The 26041-nt window shown below is 39.5% G+C and overlaps 2 non-coding genes across 2 annotated transcripts; both read left to right on the forward strand.

Moving 5' to 3' along the window:
* Positions 1–14532: 14532 nt before the first annotated feature.
* On the forward strand, positions 14533–14639 carry LOC128575624 (U6 spliceosomal RNA). The gene has a single exon (XR_008377051.1). It is a non-coding gene; the product is annotated as a U6 spliceosomal RNA (small nuclear RNA).
* Positions 14640–16596: 1957 nt separating this feature from the next.
* LOC128575657 (U6 spliceosomal RNA) lies at positions 16597–16700 on the forward strand. The gene has a single exon (XR_008377078.1). It is a non-coding gene; the product is annotated as a U6 spliceosomal RNA (small nuclear RNA).
* The last annotated feature ends 9341 nt before the right edge of the window (positions 16701–26041 follow it).

Consider the following 26041-nt stretch of genomic DNA (forward strand, 5'->3'; position numbering starts at 1 on the left):
CTTCCAGAAGAAAATACAGGAAAGTATCTTTATTGGCAAGGACAAATATTTGTTAAGCAGGTTGCAAAAAAGTGATAACTATGTAAGAAAATATTGACAAAATGGATTTTGTTAAAAATTAAAGACTTATACTCATCAAAAGACATAATTAAGAGAAGGAAAAACCACAAACTGGGAGAAAATATTTGAGATATGTATTTAGAGAGAGAGAGAGAACATTTATATTCAAAATATCTGAAGAACCCCTACAAGTCACTAAGAAACAAACAAGGCAAATTTTTTAAAAAATTATTTGTATAAATTTATTTATTTACTTATTTATTTTTGAGACGGTCTCTCTCAGTCACCCTGGGGTTGAGTGCCACAGCATCATAGCTCACAGCAACCTGGGGTTGAGTGCCGCAGCGTCATAGCTCACAGCAACTTCAAACTTTTTTTTTTTTGGCCAGGGCTGGGTTTGAACCCGCCACCTTCGGCATATGGGACCAGCGCTCTACCCCCTTGAGCCACAGGCGCCATCTGTAACCTCAAACTCTTGTGCTCAAGTGATCCTCTTGCCTCAGCCTCCCAAGTAGCTGGGGCTACAGGCACCCACCACAGTTTTTGGCTAGTTTTTTTTTTTGTTTTTTTTTTTTTTTAGGGTCTCACTTTGCTCAAGCTGGTCTTAAACTTCTGAGCTCAAGTGATCCACCAACCTCCACCTCCCTGAGTGTTAGGATTACAGGTGTGAGCCACCATGCTCAGCCTATTTGTATAAATTTAAGGGGTAAAAATGCATTTTTGTTACTTGGATAAACTTCATAGTGGTGAAGTGTGGGCTTTTAGTGTATCTATCACTCGAATTATGTGCATTATACCCATGAATAAGCCAAAAAATTTTTTTCTTTCTTTTTTTTTTTTTTTTTGGTCAGGGGAACAAAGTCTCACTTTCTTGCTTCTGGTAGCATGCAAAGGTGTCACAGCTCACAGCAACCTCAAACTCTTGGGCTCAAGAGATCTTCTTGTCTCAGCCTTCCAAGTAGCTGGGATTACAGGTGCCCTCCTTAACACCCGGCTATTTTTCTAGAGACAGGGTCTCACTATCACTCAGGCTGGTCTTGAACTCGTAGTTCAAGCAATCCATCCACCTCAGCCTACCAGAATAAGTCAAAATTTTTAATGAGCTTTTGCTCATCAGATGCTTAAATGAGCGTTCTGAGAAAAGGATCACTACCTGGCCAACAAGGATATAAAAAGTATTCAAATTTATTACTCATGAGGGAAATTAAATCTGAACCTTCAATAGCATACCATCACACATCTCCAAAAATGCTACAATTAAAAAAGATCAATAGCTGGTGTGATGGCTCACACGTGTAATCCCAGCTACTCAGGAGGCTGAAGTAGGAGGCCAGGAGTTTGAGACAGGCTGTACAACATAAGGAGACCCCTGTCTCTTTAAAAAAAAAAAAAAAAGACCAAAATTACCAAGAGTTGGTGAAATGTGGAATAATGGATATATCGCTGGTAAGAACATAATGATGGTACAACCATTTTGGAAAACTGGCAGTATCTACTAAAGCTAAAGCTAAACATTTGCCTACCCTATGACCCAGCAAATCTACTCCTAGATATGTATTCCCCCCCAAATGATTGCTATGTCCACCAAAAGACATGTATAAGGTTTTCCATTGTAAGTTAATTCATTATAACCCCAAACTAAAACAACAAAATATTTATCAACAGGGAAAAAAAAGTAAATAAATTATGGAATATTGATGCAATGGGAAATGATGAAACAGTAACAAAGAACAAGCTACGGCTCCATGTTACAACATAAAAGAGTTCTACACCCTGGCCCCTCAAAGGGTGGGCTGTAGACTTGAGGGCAGCAGCGCACACTGGGGGGGAACTTGCTGGAAATGCAGAATCTGAGGTTCCGCCATAGGTCTACTGAATCCGAATCTACATTTTAACAAATTCAGTGGGTGATTTATAACCACACTAACATTTGAGAAACACCATTCTACATCATATTTGGAATGATGGTTACAAAGATGTATGTAAGTGTAAATTTTCATCCATCAGCACATTTAAAATTGTAATTTAGGTTGTACATATTAAGATCTGTACATCAAAGATGTATTTTACTACGGGTCTTTCTTAACTCAATAAAAAATAAAAGTAATGAGTTGGTTCCCTAGCATATTCCAAAGGTGAATAATAAAGGACTTTTCTGGTAACATTACAAACTCATGGATTTAAACATATTTGGTGTAGTTTAATCTATCAAAGCTATTATTCTACTATGTTTTCCCCAACTTTAGCCAATAGTAACCTCTTCAGGTTGGTTGCTAAGTCCTTCGCAAACCCAGAAATATTGGTAATTTTCTTGCTTTTTAGTCAAACAAATTATTTCAATTCACTTTGTACATTTTCTGTACCAGACCCGAAAATAGCCATTTTTCAAAGGATTCAGGATGCTTTTAATTCAGAATGGTATTAAAAGCTCCAAACTGGGTAGCAAGAGATCTCATTAATTAACCTAAACACTTCCAAAGAAGAATAAAGAAGTATGATTTGCTGTAGCAGTATCAGGACTGACTTATTAAGAAGATACAGCCTTAAGATCATGTGGTGCTAGCTCAGAGAAACAAAATGATCAGTACAAAGACAGAGCTCAAAAACAGATTTATACAGGGGACTTGTGTGTATAACAGAGGTGGCATGAAAGATTAGTAGGATAAGGAGGAAAAATGATCATTCATTTGGAAAAATAATTGTATTCCTACTTCACACAATACAGAATTCAACTCAGTTGGTTTGGGTTAATGATTTAAAGACAAAAGAAAAACTTTTCATTGAAATCTGCTGTTGTGGCTGGGCCATATAATCCCAGCACTCTGAGAGGCTGAGGTGGGTGGATTGCTTGAGCTCAGGAGTTCGAGACCAGCCTGAGCAAGAGCAAGACCCCATCTCCACTAAAAATAGAAAAAATAGCCAGGTGTGGTGGTGGATGCCTGTAGTCCCAGCTACTTGGGAGACTGAGGCAAGAGGATCACTTGAGCACAGGAGTTTGAGATTCCTGTGAGCTATGATGATGGCACTCCAGCCAGGTCAACAGAGTGAGACTCTGTGTCAAAAAAAAAAAGAAAGAAAGAAGGAGAGAGGGAGGCAGGGAAGGAGAAGAAAGGAAGAGAGAGAGAGAAGGAAGGAAGGGGAAAGAAAAGACAAGCTATGAATACAGGACATACTCGTAACATGTATAACTGACCAAGAATTGGTTATCAAAGATTTTTAATTTTTTATACGAACTCCTTCAAATCAGTAAAAAGAAAACACTCAAGTAGAAAAATACATGATACGTGAGCTAAACGTATAAGCAGAGAATTCTCAGAGGAAACACATATGGCTGATATGCACGTAAAGACATCTTTGAATGTATTAGTAACCAGAGAAATGCAAAAGATCAGAATAAGATACCAATCTACACCCATCAGATAGGCAAAAATTAAGAAATCTAACGACTCCAGGTGTTGGACAGAATGTGAATCAACGGTATCTCTTACAAATTTCTGTGTGGAGGGGGTCAATTAGAACAACCCTTTTAAAATAATTTAACATTACCTTGCAAAGTTTACTATTCCTAGACCCCCAGGGATAGCATTTGAAGTATTAACAGCCAATACTACATGGTACCAACCAACTAGAACAGATCCAGCCAAGCTGGATGCTAGCCAATAGCTCTGCTGCTGTGCACTGGCTGACTACTCACCTTACATACATTACAATCCTAGTTACACACCCAGTGGAACTTCTGCTAATATTTAATCAAAAGCCAGATACAAGAATATTCATAGCAAAACTGTAGTGAAAAAAAACTATAAACAACCAAAATGTCCATTAACAGAAAAATACATAAAATAATCATAGAGTCTGGGCATGGTGGCTGATCCCTGTAATCCCAGCACATTGGGAAGTTTGGGCGGGAGGATTGCTTGAGGACAGGAGTTCAAGACCAACCTGGGCAACATAGCAAGGCCCTGTCTTTTTAAAAAAGATAAATAAAAACTTAGCCAGGTGTGGTGGGCTGCTGCTATGGTTCCAGCTCTTGGTGAGACAGGAGGATCATTTGAACCCAGGAATTTGAGGTTGCTGTGACCTACGATGCCATGGCACTCTATCCTGGGCAACAGAGTGAGACTCTGTCTCAAAAAAAAAAAAAAAAAGTCCAGAAGATTATATATACCATAGTACCTTTTTAATGAAGTTAAAAAATGAACTGAACAATGTATTTAGGCCACATGTATATTTGATAAGACTATAAAAACAAAGGGAATGATAATCATAAATCTGCAAAGGAGGAGGCAGAGTTGTAGGGTAAGGGAAGGGTAGGGAGGTAGCTCTTCCCCCCATTGGGTTGAGTGGTATTCACTACATTCTTTTATAAATATATACAGGCATGCATTTTTTTTCCAATTAGTAGCATTCGAATCTCACAGGCATACATTCATACACAAAATAAGACATCTACATCCAATGACGACAGTGATCAATAAGCCATGGATTATGATTTATCCAATTCTGTGTATCTCAGGTCCACTGAAAAATAAAAGACAGGGCGGCAGTAAAGCGCTGGCCCCATATACCGAGGGTGGCGGGTTCAAACCCGGCCCCCGCTGAACTGCAACCAAAAAATAGCCGGGCGTTGTGGCGGGCACCTGTAGTCCCAGCTACTCAGGAGGCTGAGGCAAGAGAATCGCTTAAGCCCAGGAGTTGGAGGTTGCTGTGAGCTGTGTGATGCCATGGCACTCTACCGAGGGCCATAAAGTGAGACTCTGTCTCTACAAAAAAAAAGAAAAGAAAAATAAAACACAGGCTGGGCGCTGTGGCTCACATCTGTAATCCTAGCCAAGGTGGGCATTGCTGGAGCTCAAGAGTTTGAGGCCAGCAATATATAAGCTGAGACCCCATCTCTACTAAGAATAGAAAAGTTAGTCAGGCACTGTGGCTACTCAGGAGGCTGAGACAAGAGGATCACTCGAGCCCAAGAGTTTGAGGTTGCTGTGAGCTGTGATGCCATGACTAGAGAGCCACGGCACTCTAGTCAGGGTGACAGAATAAGACTCTGCTTTAAAAAGAAAAAAAAAAGGAGGGAGGAAGGAGACAGACTTAAAATATGAGTAGAGAACAGACATTTTAAACAACAATCAAGCAAATAAGAAAAGGAGCTATAGATAACTTCTAGAAATGAAAAATACAATAACTAACATTTAAAACTCAGTAAATATGGGCGGCGCCTGTGGCTCAGTGAGCAGGGCGCCGGCCCCATATGCCGATGGTGGTGGGTTCAAACCCAGCCCCAGCCAAACTGCAACAGAAAAATAGTCGGGCATTGTGGCAGGCGCCTGTAATCCCAGCTACTTGGGAGGCTGAGGCAGGAGAATCACCTAGGCCCAGGAGTTGGAGGTTGCTGTGAGCTGTGTGACACCACGGCACTCTACCGAGGGCAATAAAGTGAAACTCTGTCTCTACAAAAAAATAAATAAATAAATAAAATAAAAAATAAAATAAAACAAAGAAAGAAAAAAAATAAAATAAAATAAAATAAAACTCAGTTGGTTTAATAGCCAAGTGGACAAAGGTGCTTGGTTTAATAGCCAAGTGGACAAAGGTGCTAATAGAATCAGTGAATAGGAAGAAAGAGCTAAAAAATATACCCACAAAGTATCGTAGAGAGAGAAAGCGCTAAGAGTGTGGTTAAGAAATGTAAAGGGTAACATGAGATGAAGGCTGGGCTCTGTAGTTTATGCCTGTAATCCTAAGACTCTGGGAGGCCAAGGAGGGAGGATCACCTGAGCTCAGGAGTTCAAGGCCAGCCTGAGCAAGATCAAGACCCCCTTCTCTGCCAAAAACAGAAAAACTAGCCGGGCGTTGTGGTGGGCGCCTGTAGTCTCAGCTACTAGGGAGGCTGAGACAAGAGAATTGCTTGAGCCAAAGAGTGTGAGGTTGTTGTGAGTTATGATGCCATGGCATTCTACCAAGGGCAACAGAGTGAGACTCTGTCTCCCTAAAAGGAAAAAAAGGTAACACGAGATGGCTTAATGTACATCATCTAATCAAGAGCCCAAAAGACAGGGAGAGGACAGAGCAGGGCAGCATGTGAAGAGATAACGGCTGATAATTTTAAAGATCTGATAAGGATATTAAGCTACAGATGGCCCAACAGATTTCAAGTAGAATAATCACAAGGAAATCCACACCTACAACATTTTATTAAGACTGCAAAACCAAAGATAAAAAGAGGAATTTAAGAGCAACCAGAGCAAAGACAGGTTGCCTTCAAAGGAGCAATAAATAGATAAGCTGACAACCGACTTCACAGAGAAACAATGGACACCCAGAAGATAGAAACAAAATGGGGAGCCTAGAAATCCATAGCCAGCTGAAAGGCCTTTTAAAGAATCATAGTGAAGGCTCCGCGCCCACAGCAGAGTGATTACAGCACCAGCCATACACACCAAGGCTGGCAGGTTCAAATGCGACCCAGGCCAGCTAAACAACAATGACAACAGCAACAACAAAAAAAAAAGAAATGGCCAGGCGTTGTGGCTGGCGCCTGTAGTCCCAGTTACTTGGGAGGCTGAGGAAAGAGAATCAATGGAGCCCAGGAGTTTGAAGTTGCTGTGAACTGTGACGCCAAGGCACTGTACCGAGGGTGACATAGTGAAACTCTGTCTCAAAAATAATAATAATAATAGTTAAATAAGGACATTTTGGAGAAGAAAAAAATTGAATTTGCCATTAGTATACCCTCTTTAAGTACAATAATAAAGGAAGCTCTTTAGATAAAATATAATCGCATGTCAGAGAAACAATCTCAGAATGAGGGCCTAGGATGCAAAGAAGTAAAGAAGAATAAAGAAAATTATTGTGGATAAATATAAATAAACCTTGACTATATAGAATAGTAATAATGAGGGCCAGTGGCTTTTTCCAAGATAGAGTTATGTCATTTATGCCCATTGTATATATATGCTATATAGTGTACAATATGTATACAGTATACTATCACCTAACTTCTCAAATAGTTGTAGAAAAATTGAAATAGACAAAGTAGAAATCCACATCCCATTTCAGAATGATTAGACTGTGGAGATAGTGGCAATAAGTGAGGTTAATGACACAGGCAGGAGTCATGTTACAGAGGGTCTGGTGTGCCTGGCTGAGGAGATAGACACTTTTCCTTTTTTTTCTTTTTTGAGACAGATTCTCAAGCTGTTGCCCTGGGTAGAGTGCCGTGCCATCACAGCTCACAGCAACCTCCAACTCCTGGGCTCAAGCGATTTTCCTGCCTCCTCCTCCCAAGCAGCTGGGACTACAGGCACCTGCCACAACGCCCGGCTACTTTTTGGTTGTAGCTGTCACTGTTGTTTGGTGGGCCCGGGCTGGATTCGAACCCGTCAGCTCAGGTGTATGTGGCTGGCGCCTTAGCTGCTTGAGCTACAGGCGCCAAGCCATGAGGAGATAGACTCTTAAACAATGCAGAGTCAATGAAGAGTTTTAATTTAAGTGAGACTGGGTATGATTAGATTTGTTTTTAAGGAAAGAGCATTCTAACAAAAGCGTAGACATGATCCAGATTTTATTTATTTGTATACATACATAAAAAACACATATTATATATTAATAAAGATATGATTTGGCTTACCATAACCTACGTTGTTAACCTATCTGCCAACATCCCCACATAGTCTAATCATTCTGAAATGGTACTTGGATTTCCACTTCCATTGAGAGTCCCTTCTTTCAAATGTTCTACAATGATGGAAGTTATACATTCTATTTCTATCCTTCCAGTGATGACCCTAGAAATCTTAACACGTACACCTAATCTATCAAAGTCTGAAATTAATCCATCCCTTTATCCTCACCATCCAAAGCGCAAGGACTTTAGACCCTGAAACTTTCTTTTTTACCTTCTTCTCTCACTCCCTCTCTCCATTATCTATACATATACACACTATTGCCGTCATCTGCTTTAATTCTATCTTTGATAAACACACCATCATACCTTATTATGTTTTATACATATCAAGTTTTATACAATCAAGTTCCTTATTTTTTTTATACAATCAAGTTTTATACAATCAAGGTTTTATACAATTAAGTTCTGCTTATATTTATCCACACATTCACCATCTTCTTTTTATTACTTCTCTCATCCTGGACCTTCATTCTGAGATACATTTATGAAATCTCACCAAGTTTTGGGTGTGGTGGTGCTCATCTATAGTCCCAGGTACTTGGTGGGGAGCTGCGGGTGAACACTGAGGCAGGAAGATCACTTGAGCCCAGGAGTCTGAGGCTGTAAACTGACAGCCCATGTCTGTAAATAGCCGCTGCACTCCATTCTGGGCAAAAAAAAAGAAAAAAGTCTCCAACTTCACCAGTTAGTGAACCCAACTGTCATCCATGAACACTCACAAGTAAATCTTGATAGCTTAAAACCTAGAAGTTTGGCAAGCAAGCAAAGCATAGGGGCTTTAGGCTATGGCTAGCCACGCCAGAAACCTGCATGCTCAGGACCCAACCATTAACCGAAGGGCCAGTCCACACTGGCAGTTGACTCCCATCCTTGCTATGTGCCATTGTTAGTGGAATTGAAATACTGCTGCTTTGGCTTGATGCCTGAGATTAAAGTTATCTCTTGTGAAATGGAGAGAATGATTTTTCTGTTATGCTCAGTTGGAAAGGTCCTGCAGTAAAATTGCTTGAGCTGTTAGTTATATTGTCCTTTTTCTCATCGCTGTGGACATCCAGGCAGGGACTCTATAACCTCAGGCCCTAATGATTTTGCAAGAGTCATGCTTCTGCTGAAACTCTACTCCTGCTGATGTTATCACTACCACACCACTCAACCAGTGGAGCAGAAGCTCAGCCATGCCGCATGCTGGTGGAGCTGGAATTCAACTGTAGCCTGAAGTCCATGGAACTTGGAGACTGCATCACATTCAAGGCAGAAAGTGCATGTTTTTACTCCTTAGAAGTAAAGAAGGGACACTCCTTCTGAAGACTACTTAGGGGGAGAGAAAAGGTGAATCATTGTAAGGTTGACTGAGCCCCATGGTGTGTCTCAAAAAAAAAAAAAAAACAAGCCACAACCTATGTCTCCCAAGGTACACATCTATTCCCGGAGTGACTAGATTGGAATTATCTCTGTCTTGTACCTGGAACCAGGGAACCAGCACCCTCCTCCATCACTTAGGATCCATTTCTAGAGTTGGTCCATGTGCCCAACTCCTTCCATTTATAGTGAGTTCTCCTTTGCTAAACTCAGTGACTTCTGATTTCCTTCCCTGCTGCTGGGCTTCTGTTGGAGTCACCCCAGTCTATCACTCATATTTCTGTATGTCTGAAAAGTTCAGGACTTCTCTTTAGGGATCTCTTGGGCCTTGTGTAAGTTGTAAATGCAAATGGATACAAAGGGAAGGAGGATTTGCCTTCTTATCTCAGAAGGCCCTGAGTCCTAATTCATGACCCACCATGGCATCCTCTTACATTTATATAATTTAAAATGTTTAGTACATTTTATTTTTCTTATATTTTCTTACATATGTGATTTTTTAAATATTATTTATTTATTCATTTTTTTTTTTGAGACAGAGTCTCACTTTGTCACCCTTGGTAGAGTGCTGTGGCCTTATAGCTCACAGTAGCCTCCAACTTTTGGGCTAAACAATCCTCTTGCCTCAGCCTCCCAAGTAGCAGGGACTAAAGGCACTCGCCACAACTCCCAGCTATTTTTAGTAGACATGGGGTCTCGCTCTTGCTCAGGCTGGTCTTGAACTCCTGAGTACAAGCAATCCACCCACCTTGGCCTCCCAGAGTGCTAGGATTACAGACATGAGCCACTGTGCCTAGCCCTAGAAGTACATTTTAAAAGTACATTTTTTTCTGGCTCAGTGAGTAGGGTGCCGGCCATATACATGGAAGCTGGCGGGTTTGAGCCCTGCCCAGGCCTGCTAAACAACAGTATCAACTGCAACCAAAAAATAGCTGGGCGTTGTGGCAGGCACCTGTGGTTCCAGCTACTGAGGAGGCTGAGGCAAGAGAATGGCTTAAGCCCAAGAGTTTGAGGTTGCTGTGAGCCGTGATGCCACGGCATTCTACTGAGGGTGACATAGTGAGACGCTGTCTCAAAAAAAAAAAAGTACAAATTTTTTCTTTTCTAAGATAAATTTAAATGTTTAATAAATGCTTAAATTTAAATAATTTATTGAACTGCAATTGCATCGTATAGACGTATGCATATAGGGCATGAATTGTAAGTGTACCACTTGGTCACTACGTCGCAAAGTAAACATATGCTGGTCACCAACCCTGATCAAGAAACAGAACATTATCAGCATTAAAGTATATGTTCAAAAAAGGAGGATTTGGTGGGGGGAGAGCAGAAGAGCTGAAGATCATCCCAGAGTGTGTCTTGGGTGACTGAGAGGATTGTGGTGCCATTCACTGAAGTAAGAAGCACAGAACAGAAAGGAAGTCTGGAGGAGAAAACTATGAGTTTGATTTTGAACACGTAGAGTGGGAGATGTCTGTGGAACATACAAGAGACTATTTATAGTACTCAGTTGAAATTATGCGATCAGAACTCCAGGGAGATGTTGAGGCTGGACAGGTAGATTTGATGACTGTATTTTCTGAAGCAAGAAGTGAGGATCATGGTTTGCAAGGATTTTTGTTCTTCTCCCAGACTTAAGAGAGAAAGTTTTAATACCAAAATTTTGACATTCTTGAGTTGTTTTGGTGCTTTGCGTAATTTGCTTAAACTCTCTATCCTCAATCACCTCATCTGTAAAACTGGGATAATCATGGTACATATTTTATAGAATTCTTGTGAGTAAATGCTGAATATTTAATAAGTAAATAAATACTAAATGCTCAGAACAAAACCTAGTACATAGGAAACATTTAGCAAATGTTAGCCACTTCGACTTATGGGGACAGTGGGACTAAATATATGAAATGAGAACCCTTCTCAGTATTGGGAGATTTACAATTACTCACTATAGAACGGGTATTAAGAAAATAAAAACTAGCAGAGTGCAGTGGCTCATGCCTGTAATCCTAGCACTCGGGGAGGCCAAGACAGGTGGATTGCCTGAGCTCAAGAGTTAGAGACCAGCCTGAGCAAAAGCAAGACCCCCATCTCTACTAAAAATAGAAAAACTCAGGCAGGAGGATCACTTGAGCCCAGGAGTTGGAGGTTGCTGTGAGCTATGACTTAAGACGTTGTCTTAAGACTTAAGACTTTGTCTTAAAAAAAAAAGAAAAGAAAAATGAAAAAAATTAGATGAGCGCAAATACAACAGGGACCTTACCTAAAAAAAACACAAACATTGTAACCTAATGATTTGTACCCTCCCATTAATTTGAAATTTTTTTTAAAAGAAGGGAAAAAAAGAGAATACCAAAACTACATGGATTCAGCCAGTAGCCCCTTTGAATTGAGATAAAATGGGACAGTCTCTGGCCCCTGTGCTATGAAAGACGGTATGTCACACACACACACACACAAACATGCCACAGTTTTTTTTTTTTTTTTTTTAATTTGGCCGGGGCTGGGTTTGAACCTGCCACCTCCGGCATATGGGACCGGCGCCCTACCCGCTGAGCCACAGGTGCCGCCCAATTTTTTTTCTTTTTTTTTTTTTTGGTTTTTGGCCGGGGCTGGGTTTGAACCCGCCACCTCCGGCATATGGGACCGGCGCCCTACTCCGTGAGCCACAGGCGCCGCCCACACAGTTTATTAAAAAACATATTGAGTATCTGTCACTCTGAATCCAGATCAATTAAAATTTCATCTAATAATTATATGTGAAAATAATCTTTAAAATGCCAATAATTAATAGTATTCAATGTATATAAATTTTGATATAAAACCTTGGCATGGCATTCTTAAAAGAATAACATGTTTTGATATTTACCCGACAAAAAACATAGCACTTCCAGAAAAGAATAGATATTTTCTAGCTATAGTCGGAATGATTTTGAAATTTGATGTAAGATGGATAAAAAAGTAATGATACAATAAACAATCACAATCCGACATGGAGAGTTCAAAATGAAATTAATAACTTAATGAGCAATGGAGTGAGAGAAGAAATTACAATCAGCCCTCTGTGTCTGTGGTTCTGTGTCCAAGGATTCAGCCAACCATGGACTGAAACTAGATTCAGAACAAAATGAATGGTCATGTCTACGCTGAACGTGCACAGACTTTCTTTTTCTTGTCCTTGTTCCCTAAACAATACAGCATAGCAATTATTTACGTACCATTTACATTATATTAAGTGGCATAAATAATCTAGAGACGATTTAGAGTATAAAGATGTGCATAGGTTATATCAGGATTTTGATATTCACAGAGGTCCCAGAACCAATCACCCATGGATACCCAGGAATGACCATATATGTAAATTTTGAAAAAGCAGGGCGGCGCCTGTGGCTCAGTCGGTAAGGCGCTGGCCCCATATACCAAGGGTGGGGGGTTCAAACCCGGCTCCAGCTGAATTGCAACCAAAAAAATAGCTGGGCGTTGTGGCGGGCGCCTGTAGTCTCAGCTACTCGGGAGACTGAGGCAAGAGAATCACTTAAGCCCAGGAGTTGGAGGTTGCTGTGAGCTGTGTGATGCCATGGCACTCTACCCAGGGCCATAAAGTGAGACTCTGTCTCTACAAAAACAAAATAAATAAATAAAACAATTTGAAAAAGCAAATATTACTCCATTTAACTAGATTGTACCGGAACAAGAATCATGTTGAACAACTAACCTTATTATAGAAATCGTACACTACAAGAAGAAAATATGAAAGTCAAAAATAATTAGCACACATCATTAGCTTCATGTTTGTTAGAAGAAAACAAGACTTTTAAAAAAAACTCGGCTATCCTGTATAGGCAGTAAAGTGCACAAATCTTAAGTGTACAGACCCATTAATTGTTACGTATGTAATTGCCAGCAGATGAAAATATAGAATTTTCCAATACTCCATATAGCCTCCTTACATACACCAGCTAATATCCCTCAAGAGAAATATCACTATTCTGAACTCTATCACCATAGGTTAGATTTACCTGTACTTTACATAAAAACAAAATCATAAAACAATATTTTGTGTGGCTTCTTTTGCTCAACTTTATGTTTTGAGATCTATCCAAGTTATTACATGTAGTTAATTCTTTTTCATTCCTGTGTAGTATTCCAGAATTTATTTATTCATTCAACTGTTGATTAATGTCTGGTTTGCTTCCAATTTGGGGTTCTTTTTTTTTTAAAAAAAAACAGAGTCTCACTATGTTGCCCTTGGTAGAGCACTGTGGCGTCACAGCTCACAGCAACCTCAAACTCTTGGGCCTAAGTGATTTTCTTGCCTCAGCCTCCCAGGTAGCTGGGTCTACAGGTGCCCACCACAACACCCAGATGTTTTTTGTTGCAGTTGTCATTATTGTTTTAGCTGGCCCGGGCTGGGTTTGAACCCGCTAGCCTCAGTGTATGTGGCCGGCACCCTACCCACTGAGCTACCGGCGCCACCCTGGAGTTCTTATTAATAATGCTGCTATGAGGAATTCAAGACCAGCCTGAGCAAGAATGAGATTCCATCTCTATTAAAAATAGAAAAACTAGGCTGAGTGTGGTGGCTCATGCCTATAATCCTAGCACTCTGGGAGGCCAAGGCAGGTGAATTGCTTGAGCTCAGGAGTTTGAGACCAGCCTGTGCAAGAGTAAGACCCTGTCTCTAAAAATAGCCAGGTGTTGTGGTAGGTACCTGTAGTTCCAACTACCTGGGAGGCTGAGCCAAGAGGATCTCTTGAGCTCAAGAGTTTGAGGTTGCAGTGAGCTGATGCCATGGCACTCTACAAAGGGTGACAAAGCAAGACTTTATCTCAAAAAAAAAAAAATGGAAAAACTAGCTGGGCATAATGGTAGGTACCTGTTGTCTCAGCTACTCAGGAGGCAGAGGCAGGAGGATCTCTTGAATCCAAAAGTCTGAGTTGCTATGAACTACGATGATGCCACAGCACTCTATCCAGGGAGACAGAGTGAGACTCCGAAAGAAATATAAAAATAGCCAATGTTGACAAATATGTGGAGCAACTGGAACTTTCATGTATTGAAATAATAATAACAATAATACCTCTACGAATAGTCTCTTAGCAGCATACACATTCATTCTTCTGGGTGTATACCCAGGAGCTGTGTTGCCCACTAAGGCGTTATTGCTTTGTTTGGTTTTAGTTGATGCTGCCAAACAGTTTTCCAAAATGTTTATGCAAATTCACAGTCCCATAAGCAATATATGAGACATCTACTTCCTCTATTTACCAACTCGTAGAATTATCAGTTTCATTTTGGCTGTTCTAAAATCGTATGGGGGGCGGCGCCTGTGGCTCAAGGAGTAGGGCCCTGGTCCCATATGCCAGAGGTGGTGAGTTCAAACCCAGCCCTGGCCAAAAAACAAAAACAAACAAATAAAATCGTATGGGGTGCTCGCTTCGGCAGCACATATACTAAAATTGGAACGCTACAGAGAAGGTTAGCATGGCCCCTGCGCAAGGATGACACGCAAATTCGTGAAGTGTTCCATATTTAAAAATAATAATAATAATAAAATAAAATAAAATAAAATTGGATGGGTATGACATTGTATCTCCCTGTAGTTGCAATTTTTCTTTACTTGATAGTTAACAGGGTTGAACACGTTCATAAAGCTTATTAGCCATTTGGATAACTTCTTTTGTATGAATTGCCTACTGGAGTCCTTTATATATTTGAAATTTGGGTTGTCTTTTTTATAATTTATTTTAAAAGGGTTCATTATATATTCTAGTTATGAGTTCCTTTTTCACAATATGTATTGCAAACATTCTCTCCCAGTGTGTGGTTTGCCTTTACACTCTCTTAATTTTGTAATTTGTTAAAAGAAGTCTTTTATTTTAATGAAGTCAAAATTACCAGTCTTTCTTTTATAAGTAATTCTTCTTATGTCCTATTTAAGAAATCTTTGCCTACCTGAAGGTAATGAAGATATTCTCCCTTTTTTTTTAAGCTTTATCATTTTACATATAGGTCTGTGCTCCATCTCTGATTAATTTTTAGGGATGATTAGGCTTATTTTTGCTCTATCATTTATTTAAAAGCCTTTCCCCCACTGAACTGAATTAGCACTTTAGTTATAAATCACATGAATGTAGATGTGGGGGCCTATTTCTTCTCCTCTATTCTGTTATGTGGACTATTTGTCTATTCTTGAATCAATTACACCCTCTTAAAGCAGTACCTGTCTGCACTTCTAATTTAGGCAATGGTAGAGTAATAGGGCCCTGGCTTACCCTTTCACCAAAATGATTAGGAAACGTTAAACATGAAAAACAACTTTTTTCGTACATCAGATAAATAGTATAGGACTATGGACCTAAAAAAAGAAAAATAAACATAGTTGGCCCTATGAATTTCCACCTTTCTGCTTGGAGATACATTCTGGACCCATGATGCAAAGTAGCAGACCCCAAGCAGAGTATAAAAGTCTTACTTAGGTAAGAAGAACAGAAATTGGGATTCATGGAGCCTGAGGTAGTTGCAAGTATTAGAGCAAAGTTACAAATAATAGGAACTCTCTAGAAAAAGAGCTCTAGATCTCTGCTTTGGAGTCCCTTTGAGTATATGCTGGAATCCAACCCAGACGTTTAAGGGTGGATACCACAAGCTAGGCAAAGAACATGTAGGGAACTGTAAGCTGAAAAATGATCAGAGCTCACACAAGGTTAGGAGACATTCAAGCTCTCACCAGCCAGAGTAGAGTCTACACTGAATAGCCAGGACATCCAGCAAAGAAGAGAAGCGTCAGGCATGAGTAGTAGGGGGAAATTATCTGTAGAGGAGAGGCTATTGCAGACCAGCCCTGATAAAATGTAAAAACAAGGCTCAAGAAGATCCATAGGATCTTCAAGTAACTTAGCTGCTTCACGGGACAAAGCCCAAAGTTTTCTAGAGGAAGACACTAAAACTCAATAACATAACTTTCCCAATGCCCAACATCCAATCCAAAAATACTAGAGATGTCAAGCGGTAGCAAAATATGGTCCATAATTAAAAGAAAAGTTAGTCAATGAAAATAAAGATCCAAAATGAGAAATATTATGAAATCAAGAAACAAGAACTTTAAAATACCTAGCGTAGATGTGTTCAACATATTTAATAATTTGAAGAAAAACGTGAATATAAATAAATGAGAAGAAATGGAGGATTTAAAAACAACCAAATGGAACTTCCAAATGGAACTTCTAGGTGTGAATAATGCAACATGAAAAAGGCACTTGCTGGGATCAGTAACAAATTTGAAACTGGAGGAAAAAATATTGGTGAAGTTGAAGACAAAATACAAACTAACCAAATAGGAGAAGAAAAAGAAGAGAAAAAAGAACAAAAATAAGGGGAAAAAGGACTGGGGAAAATAAACAGAGACTCAGTGGAACAATTTCAAGGGGTTGAACGTATCTATTTTTGGAGTCACAGAAAAATAGGAGAAGGACCCAAAAAAGCTATTTTGAGTGCTTACTTTGGCAGCACATGTACTAAAATTGGGATGACACAAAGATTAGCATAGCCCCTGTGCAAGGATGACACGTAAATTCTTGAGGCATTCCATGTTTAAAAAAAAACTGGATCGGAGCCCGTAGCACAGTGGTTATGGTGGCGGCCACGTGCACCAAGACTGGTGGGTTCGAGCCCAGCCCGGGCCACAATAACAACTGCAACAAAAAAATAGCCGGGCGTTGTGTGGGGCACCTGTAGTCCCAGCTACTTGGGAGGCTGAGGCAGGAGAATCGCTTAAGCCCAAGAGTTTGAGGTTGCTATGAGCTGTGACGCAACAGCACTCTACCAAGGGCCACATAGTAAGACTCCGTCTCAAAAAAAAAAAAACTATTTTAAGAAACAATGACCAAAACTTGTTCAAATATGATGAAACCTATAAAGTCATTAATCCACAAAGTCCAAAGAACCAGGATAAACACCAAGAAAGGCACAGTATATTTAAATTCCTGAAACCCAGTGATGAAAGGAAAATATAAAAAGTGGCCAAGGCAAAATCCATAATATATATGGAGAAACGAAATCAAGAATGGAAGCAAACTTCCAGTCAGAAACTATGCAACCCTGAAGACAATGGAATAACACCTTGAAAGTGCTAAAAGGAAAACAAAAATTAAAAAAATCAACCTAGAATTCTGTATGCAGAGAAAATATTCTTCTGAAATGAAAACCAATGAGTGAGTTTCGTGGTATGCTAATTACACTACAATAATGCTATTATGAAAACCATGAGAAATCAAAAATTTTTTCAGACCAAAATAAACTGAGACAATTCGTGGTCGTCAGGCTTGTACTTGAAGAGATTAAAGGAAATTCTTAAGGCAGAGGAAAAATAATCCTAGATGGAAGCATGGATGTACACTGTGAAATAAAAAGCTCTGGAAATAGTGACTATAAAACTTTTTGTTTTTCATTTTGAAAATGTCTTTAAAACATAACTGATGAGGGGGAGGGTGTTAATGTTCAGTGGATGTAGAGTTTCTGTCCTGCAGGATGAGGACCTCCCGGGGATCTGTTGCACAACAACATGCATCAATTTGACAATGCTGTACTTTACACGTAGAAGGTGTTGGGAGGGTGTGGCTCAGTCGGTAAGGCGCCGGCCCCATATACCGAGGGTGGCGGGTTCAAACCGGGCCCTGGCCAAACTGCAACCAAAAAAATAGCCGGGCGTTGTGGCGGGCGCCTGTAGTCCCAGCTGCTTGGGAGGCTGAGGCAAGAGACTCGCTTAAGCCCAGGAGTTGGAGGTTGCTGTGAGCTGTGTGACGCCACGGCACTCTACTGAGGGCCATAAAGTGAGACTCTGTCTCTACAAAAAAAATAAATAAATAAATAAATAAATAAAATAAAAAATCATATAAAAAAAAAGAAAGTGTTGGGAGGGTGACTTTTGTGTTATGGCATGGAGTCCGTAACCTGAAAACATAACTGATGTTTCAAGCAAAAAAAACACAATTTGTTACTGGCTTATTTGTAGAAATAAAATGCATGGCAACACTAATACAAAAGATGGACGTATACTTTTGTAAAGTTCTTACATAATATGTGAAATATGAACTAGAATAATATTACTTGGAAGTAATTGGCAGTAAGTTAAAAATGTATGTTGTAAATCCTAGAACAATTGCTAAATAAAGAAGAGAAAAAATATAGCTGATAAGCCAGCAGCAGGGATTAACTGAGAATTAAAAAAAGAACAAAAAAAAAAAACAAAGGGAAACCAGAAAGAGATAAAAGAAACAAAGTAGAGATGAAAAAAATAGAAGACAAATAGCAAGATGATAAATTTAAGACCAGCCATGTTGATAATTACATTTAATTTGTTCTTATTGTTTGTTAGTTTCTGGGAGTTTTTTTTAGAGACAGAGTCTCACTCTGTTGGCCAGGCTGGGGTGCAATGGCATGATCATGGCTCACTGCAGCCTTGAACTTCTGGGCTTAAGAGATCCTCCTACCTCACTTCCAGAGTAACTGGCACTATAGGTACATGGCATCATGCCCAGCTAATGTTTTTTGTTTTGCTTTTAGACACAGGCCCTCACTATGTTGCCCAGGCTGGTCTCCAGCTCCTGCCCTCAAGTGTTCTTTCCATTTTGTCCTCCCAAAATGCTGGGATTACAGGCATAAGCCACCATAACAACCTGATAATTAAATTGATTGTAAATAGTCAAAGCACTCCAGTTAAATAGCAGATATTATATATATATTTTTTTGAGACAGAGTCTCACCATGTCGCCCTGGGTAGAGTGCTGTGATATCACTGCTCACAGCAACCTCAAACTCTTGGACTTAACAGATTCTCTTGCCTCAGCCTCCCAAGTAGCTGGGACTATAGGCACCTGCCACAATGCCTGGCTACTTTTTTTTTTTTTTGAGACAGAGCCTCAAGCTGACACCCTGGGTAGAGTGCTATGGCATCACAGCTCACAGCAACCTCCAACTCCTGGGCTTAAGTGAGTCTCTTGCCTCAGCCTCCCAAATAGCTGGGACTACATGCACCTGCCACAACACCTGGCTACTTTTTGGTTGTAGTAGTCATTGATGTTTGGGAGGCCCGGGCTGGATTCGAACCCTCCAGCCTGGATATATGTGGCTGCGCCCTAGCCACTGAGCTGCAGACACCGAGCCCAGATATTATACATTTTTAAAAGACCAAATAGGCTAAATGTAAGAGAGGGGGAAAGATCTAGCATATATTTTGACAAACATTAATCAAAATAAAGTGAAGCCGCTATACTATTATCTAACAAAGTAGACTTCAGAACAAGAGCTATTATCAGGGATAAAGAGCTATATTTCTTAACAGTAAGTAGTCAATTAAATGAAAGGTCACAGTGGCTCATGCCTGTAATCCTAACACTTTGGGAGGCCGAAGTGGGTGGATTGCTTGAGGTCAGGAGTTAGAGATCAGCCTGAGCAAGACTGAGACCCCATCTCTGAAGAAAAAAATAAGAAAAACTAGCTGGGCATTGTGGTGGGCGCCTATAGTCCCAGCTACTTGGGAGGCTAAGGCAAGAGAATCACTTGAGCCTAAGACTTTGAGGTTGCTGTGAGCTATGCTGCCTTGGCACTCTACCAAGGGCGTCAAAGTGAGACTCTGCCTCAAAGAAAAGGTCAGAATAACTCTAAATTTACATACATCTAATAAAAGAGCTTCGGGCCCCACAAAGCAAAAACCGAGGGAAGAGAAAATCAATAGACATATCTGCAATTTTATTTCGAGATTTTAATACTCCTTTCTCAGAAATTGATAGGACGAGTAAACAAAAATTAGGGAAGGTAAAGAAGTCTTGAACATTGTCTACCAACTTAATGTAATGGACATTTGGAAACACTCTGCAGACACAGGAGAACAGCCTTCTTCTCAAGTGCACAGGGAACATTCAGTGAGATAGACCATATGCTGGGCCAGAAAATAAATCTCAATAAATTAAAAGGGATTTCAACCATGCAGAATGTGTTCTCTGGCCATAATGGAATTAAATTAGAAGGCAAAAACAGAACCATACATGGAAATAATGAAAGTGTCTGGGAATTAAACAACAAAATTCTAAATAATCCATGGTCAAAGAAAATGTGAGAAATCAGATAAACTGAACGAAAATGAAAGCACAGCATATCAAAATTTGCAAACGTATCAACTACTGCTTAGCAAAGAATGTATACTTTAAATACTTTTATTAAAAAAAAAAATAAAGATCCAAAATCAATGACCTAAGACTCCACCTTCAGAAAAAGGGAAGAACAAATTAAACTCAAATTAAGCAGAAAAAAGAAATAATGAAGAGCAGAAATCAAAAAAGTCAAAAATAAATATTAAGGGGAGGGCAACTGGCAGGATCTCACCCAGTGTGCACAATGGGAGGGTGTCCAGCGCACTTCCCGGGTGAAGGGCTCAACCACAATTCAAATTTTATCTTGGAAGTGAGAACAATGTAACCTAAAAATCTGTGCCTGCATATTAATTTGAAATAAAAATAAATAAATAATAGGAAAAAACAGTAAAATGTAAAGTTATTCTTTAAAAGATCGGTAAAATTCATAAACCCCTAATTAAATTGACCAGGAAAACAGTGAGAAGACACAATTTATTAATATCGAAAACAAAAGTAGAAACATCCTGGGACTTTAGTCAGGGAGTGGTTTATCATGGGGAGAAAACAGTTCTTTAATAAACAAAAATATATTGTACTCTTCCCATATTCCATGTGTTAAGTATTGAAAATATTTGGAGGCAGTGATCATTTATTCAAGCACTGGTATTCATCTCTTATAAGGTAAATAATACTGTACAAAGGTTTTTTGGTAAGTTACAATTAAATGGCAAGCACTATCTAACTTCTGTGTGTGGATTTTACACTAAGAAAGTAAAAAAACACATTTTATACTTCCGATTAACTGCTTGCAGGAAAATGGAAACTTTTGCTTTGTGATATTTCCTGTCTATAGTGTTAGGCATGAAATAGATTTAGATCGGGAATTTCTTTGAGTAAAATGAAGGAAACCCCTGTTATCTGTTAAGGAAAACATGCACACATATACATGGTGTAGGTGTGTTTAGCTTTATCTTCCAGTGTGTCTTATAAATCTTTGCTTCTATAACCTGTACATACATGTGTGGGGAAGTGGTTATGGCGCCAGCCACATACACCAAGTCTGGTGGGTTTGAACCTGACCAGGGCCTGCTAAACAACAATGGCAACTACAACAAAAAAATAGCCAGGCATTGTGGCGGGTGCCTGTAATCCCAGCTGCTTGGGAGGCTGAGGCAAGAGACCTGCTTAAGCCCAAGAGTTGGAGGTTGCTGTGAGCTGTGAGCTGTGAGCTGTGACGCCACAGCACTCTACCAAGGGCGACATATACTGATTCTCAAAACATAAAAGTGAAAAAAAAAAGCCTTCTTATGAAGAAAACTCTTAACCCAGTTGATTTTGGTGAATTCTATAAAACATTGTTCCATTCAGCTGAACTCACAGCTAATTCTCCCCAAAAGTAGTAGGAAGTTCCCACAATGGACTGCCCCAGACCTTCTGGATAGGGGACCGGTTAGAATTCCAAGAAAGAAACACTAAACGCTAGGGTGGTAAGTTCAAAATATTTATTAGAGGAACAATCTTTGCATGGAATGGCAAAAGAAAGAGAAGTTCTGTCTAGGTATGTCCATAAGGAAAAGGATTAGGTTATAGAGTTTATTTGATGGTTTAAGGAATTTGAGTCAGGGCAGGAGCTGGCTTCCTCCTGAGCAACACGTTTGATCTTTCTGTGTATCAGGCAACAACCTAAAGAAGTTTTTCAGTATATGGGACTACTCAAAATACTAGACTGTGTTCAAGTCTGTAAGGAAAAGGAAGCAGCCAGCCAGAACGCAGAGCAATCAAGGCACTCTGTTTCTCAAAATAAATAAATAAATAAATAAATAAAAAGTGGAGAGAACTGGGGGGCACTAGAAACATCCAATAAAAAATAATACCATCCTACACAAAACTTCCTCACAAAGTAGGTAAGTACACTGCTCAACTTGTTTATGAGACCAGCATTCCTGTGATCCCAACATCACACAAAGACGTCTCAAGAAAAGAAAGCTACTGGTCAATACACCTCGTGAACATAGATACAGAAAGTTCTCAACAGATATTAGCAAATCAAATCAAGCATTAAATTTTAAGATATATCATGATTTATCTGGAGTAAGTCCTCCAGATTAGTACTTTTGTCAAGACTGGCTTGGCTGTTCTAGTTCCTTTGTATTTCTGTATGAAACTATAAGTTTTAGAATTAGCTTGTCAATGTCCACAAAAATAACCCTGTTTGGATTGTTACTGAGATTGTATTAAACCTATACATCAGTCTGAGATGCACTGGCATTTTAAAAACATTGATTGCCTTATCCTGAATATCCTTTCATTTACTTAGATCTTCTTTTAAAATATCTTAGGGCGGCGCCTGTGGCTCAGTGAGTAGAGTGCTGGCTCCATATACCAAGGGTGGTGGGTTCAAACCCAGCCCCGGCCAAACTGCAACAAAAAAAAAATAGCTAGGCCTTGTGGCGGGCGCCTGTAGTCCCAGCTACTCAGGAGGCTGAGGCAAGAGAATTGCCTAAACCCAGGAGTTGGAAGTTGCTGTGAGCTGTGATGCCCTGGCACTCTACCTAGGGCGAAAAAGTGAGACTCTGTCTCTAAAAAATATATATATATATCTTAAATAGTGTATAGTTTACAGTGTAGAACTCTTGAATAATTTCACTGGATTTATTCATAAGATTTGTGTGTGTGTGCACACACTGCAGTGACTGATACTATTTTGTTTTAGTTTAATTGTTTGCTGCTAATATATAGATATACCACTGTTTTTTGCACATTGATCTTGTGTCCAATGGCCTTGGCAAATTTATTTTTTAATTCTAATAGTCAACACATCAACTCTTTGGATGTGTACACAATCATCTTAACAATATTTATAATTTTACTTCTCTCTAATCTTTTAAAACGTATCACTTTTTTAGATTGTATTGGCTAAAACCTCCGGTAAAATGTTGAATACATGATGATAGCAGATATCTTTATCTTGTTTCTGACCTCAAATTTTCATAATTAAAAATAATGGTGGCTGTAGGGTTTTTGGCAAACACCTTTTTACCAGAAGAAGAAAGTTCTCTTTCCCCTCTAAGTAGTAACTAGTTCTGACCCTAACTAGCTTCCAAGATCAGACAAGATCAGATGTATGCAAGATACTATGGCCATAGACAGGAAGTCCTCTTTCATTCCCCATTTGCTAAGACTTTTTGTTGAATGTGTTGAACTTTATTAAATGCTTTTTCTGAATTTATGGATTTTCTTTTTTGAGACAGAGTCACTATGTCACCCTAGGTAGAGTGCTATAGTGTCACTGCTCACAGCAACCTCCAACTCTTGGGCTTAAGCAATTCTTTTGCCTCAGACTCCCAAGTAGCTGGGACTACAGGCACCGACCACAATGCTAGGCTATTTTTTTTTTTTTTTGGTTGTAATTGTCACTGTTGTTTGGCAGGCCCAGGCTGGATTCGAACTCGCCAGCTCCGGTGTATGTGGCTGGCCCCCTAGCTGCTGAGCTACAAGTGCTGAACCAATGGATTTTCTTTATTCTGCTATTATAATGAATACATTGACTGATTTTTTTTTTAATGTTAAACCATAGCTTCTATTGTTAAAATAAATCCTCCTTTCTTCTGATGTATTATCCTTTTTCTCTGTCTTAGAAATAAGTTTGCCAGAATCTTGTTTAAGACTTTTTGCATCTCTGCTCATGAGAGACACTGACTGGCTTATAATTTCCTTTCTTGTAATGCCAGGTATCATTGTTATTCTGTCCTCACAAAATAAGTTGTAAATATTTGCTCTTTTTCTATGCCCTGGAAGAGTTTTGACTATTAGTATTATTTCTTTCTTAAATTTTGGAGGTATTCACCAGTGAATCCATCTGGCCTTGATGGATTTGCAAGGTTTTAATTATGGAATCATATTATGCTATATATAATATATTAAAAACCCTAATTATTGGGGCGGCACCTGTGGCTCAAAGGGGTGGGGCACTGGCCCCATATGCCGGAGGTGGCAGGTTCAAACCCAGCCTCAGCCAAAAACTGCAAAAAGAAAAAAAAAAAATCCTAATTATTTATTTTCTCTGCACCAGAATGGGTTAGTTATATCTTTCAAAGAATTTATCATTTTAGATATATTATCTTTTTATTGTCTGCTGTAAAATTTTCTCCCTTTTGTTACTGAAATCAATATTTGGGTTTTTCTTCCTTATTTTTCATTTATCCGTATTTTCAAAGAACCAAATTTTGGTTTTATTGATTTTATCTTTTGGGGGGACTTCTTTCTGTTTCATTGAATTTTGTTCAAGTTCTTTATCATTTCTTTCTTTTGCTTCCCTTAGGTTTAATCTCAGCTTTTTATTATTATTATTATTATTATTATTAGTTTTAGTTTTCTTGTGATGGGAGTTTACATCTTTGTTTGTTTGTTTGTTTTGAGACAGAGCCTCAAGCTGTCCCCCTGGGTAGAATGCGTGGCATCACAGCTCACAGCAACCTCCAACTCCTGGGATCAAGTGATTCTCCTGCCTCCACCTCCCAAATAGCTGGGACTACAGGCACCTGCCACTATGTCTGGCTATTTTTTGGTCACAGCCGTCATTATTGTTTGGCGGGCCCGGGCTAGATTCGAACCTGCCAGCTCAGGTGTATGTGGCTGGAGCCTTAGCTGCTTGAGCCACAGGCGCCGAGCCAAAGTTTACATCTTTGATATTAAAATTTTCTTCTTTTATAATACATGCATTTAAAACTAAACTTTTTTAGGGATGAGGAGGGAGGGGGAGGAGGAAGGGGGAAAACAGTTGTTGGGAGGGGGTGGCAATTGGCAGGATCTCACCTAAAGTGCACAATGCGAGGGTGTTCAGCACACCCCCTGGGTGAAGGTCTTCTACAACTTGAACTTTACCTTGAAAGTGAGAAAAATGAATCTAAAAATGTGTACCCTCATATTAATTTGAAAAAAATTAAAAATAAAGAAATACAGGGGCGGTGCCTGTGGCTCAAAGGAGTAGGGCGCCGGCCCCATATGCCAGAGGTGGCGGGTTCAAACCCAGCCCTGGCCAAAACTGCAAAAAAAGAAAGAAAGAAAGAAATACATAAATAAAAACTCAAATTTTCTCAATATGGCTTTATCTAACTTTCACAAGCATAGTAAAATATTTGGAGCTGGGAGATAATGAAAATTTAATATCATTCAGCTCTGAATATTTTATAATTTACTTTGTAATTTCTTCTTTGACTCATCAGTTATTTATGAGAGATTGTATAAAATCCAAATATTTGGAAGATTTTCTATTTATTTTTCTATTGTTGATGTTCAGTATAATTTCACTGTGATCAGACACCAATTGATCTTATGAAAATCACTACAACTTTCTTTTGAGACAGAGTCTCACTATGTTGCCCTTGGTAGAGTGCCATGATGTCACAGCTCACAGCAACCTCCAACTCTTGGGCTTAAGCAATTCTCTTGCCTCAGCCTCCAAAGTAGCAGGGACTACAGGTGCCCACCACAACACCCAGCTATTTTTTGGTTGCAGTTGTCATTGTTATTTAGCTGGCCCGGGCCGGGTTCGAACCCGCCAGCCCTGGTGTATGTGGCCGGCGCCCTAACCGCTGAGCTGCATACAGGCACTGAGCCACCCTGCAACTTGTTTTATGGCATATCATAAGGTGAATACTCCACGTACACTTGCAAAAAATGTTGTCAAAAGACTTCAGTGGCCATCACAACAAACACAAAAATCAACAAATGGGATTTAATTAAGCTGAAAAGCTTCTGCATAACTAAAGACACAACAAGTAAAGCAAAAAGATAACTTCAGAAT

The sequence above is a fragment of the Nycticebus coucang genome, chromosome 22 (genome assembly GCF_027406575.1).
Source record: "Nycticebus coucang isolate mNycCou1 chromosome 22, mNycCou1.pri, whole genome shotgun sequence".
In the NCBI taxonomy this organism is placed as follows: Eukaryota; Metazoa; Chordata; class Mammalia; order Primates; family Lorisidae; genus Nycticebus; species Nycticebus coucang.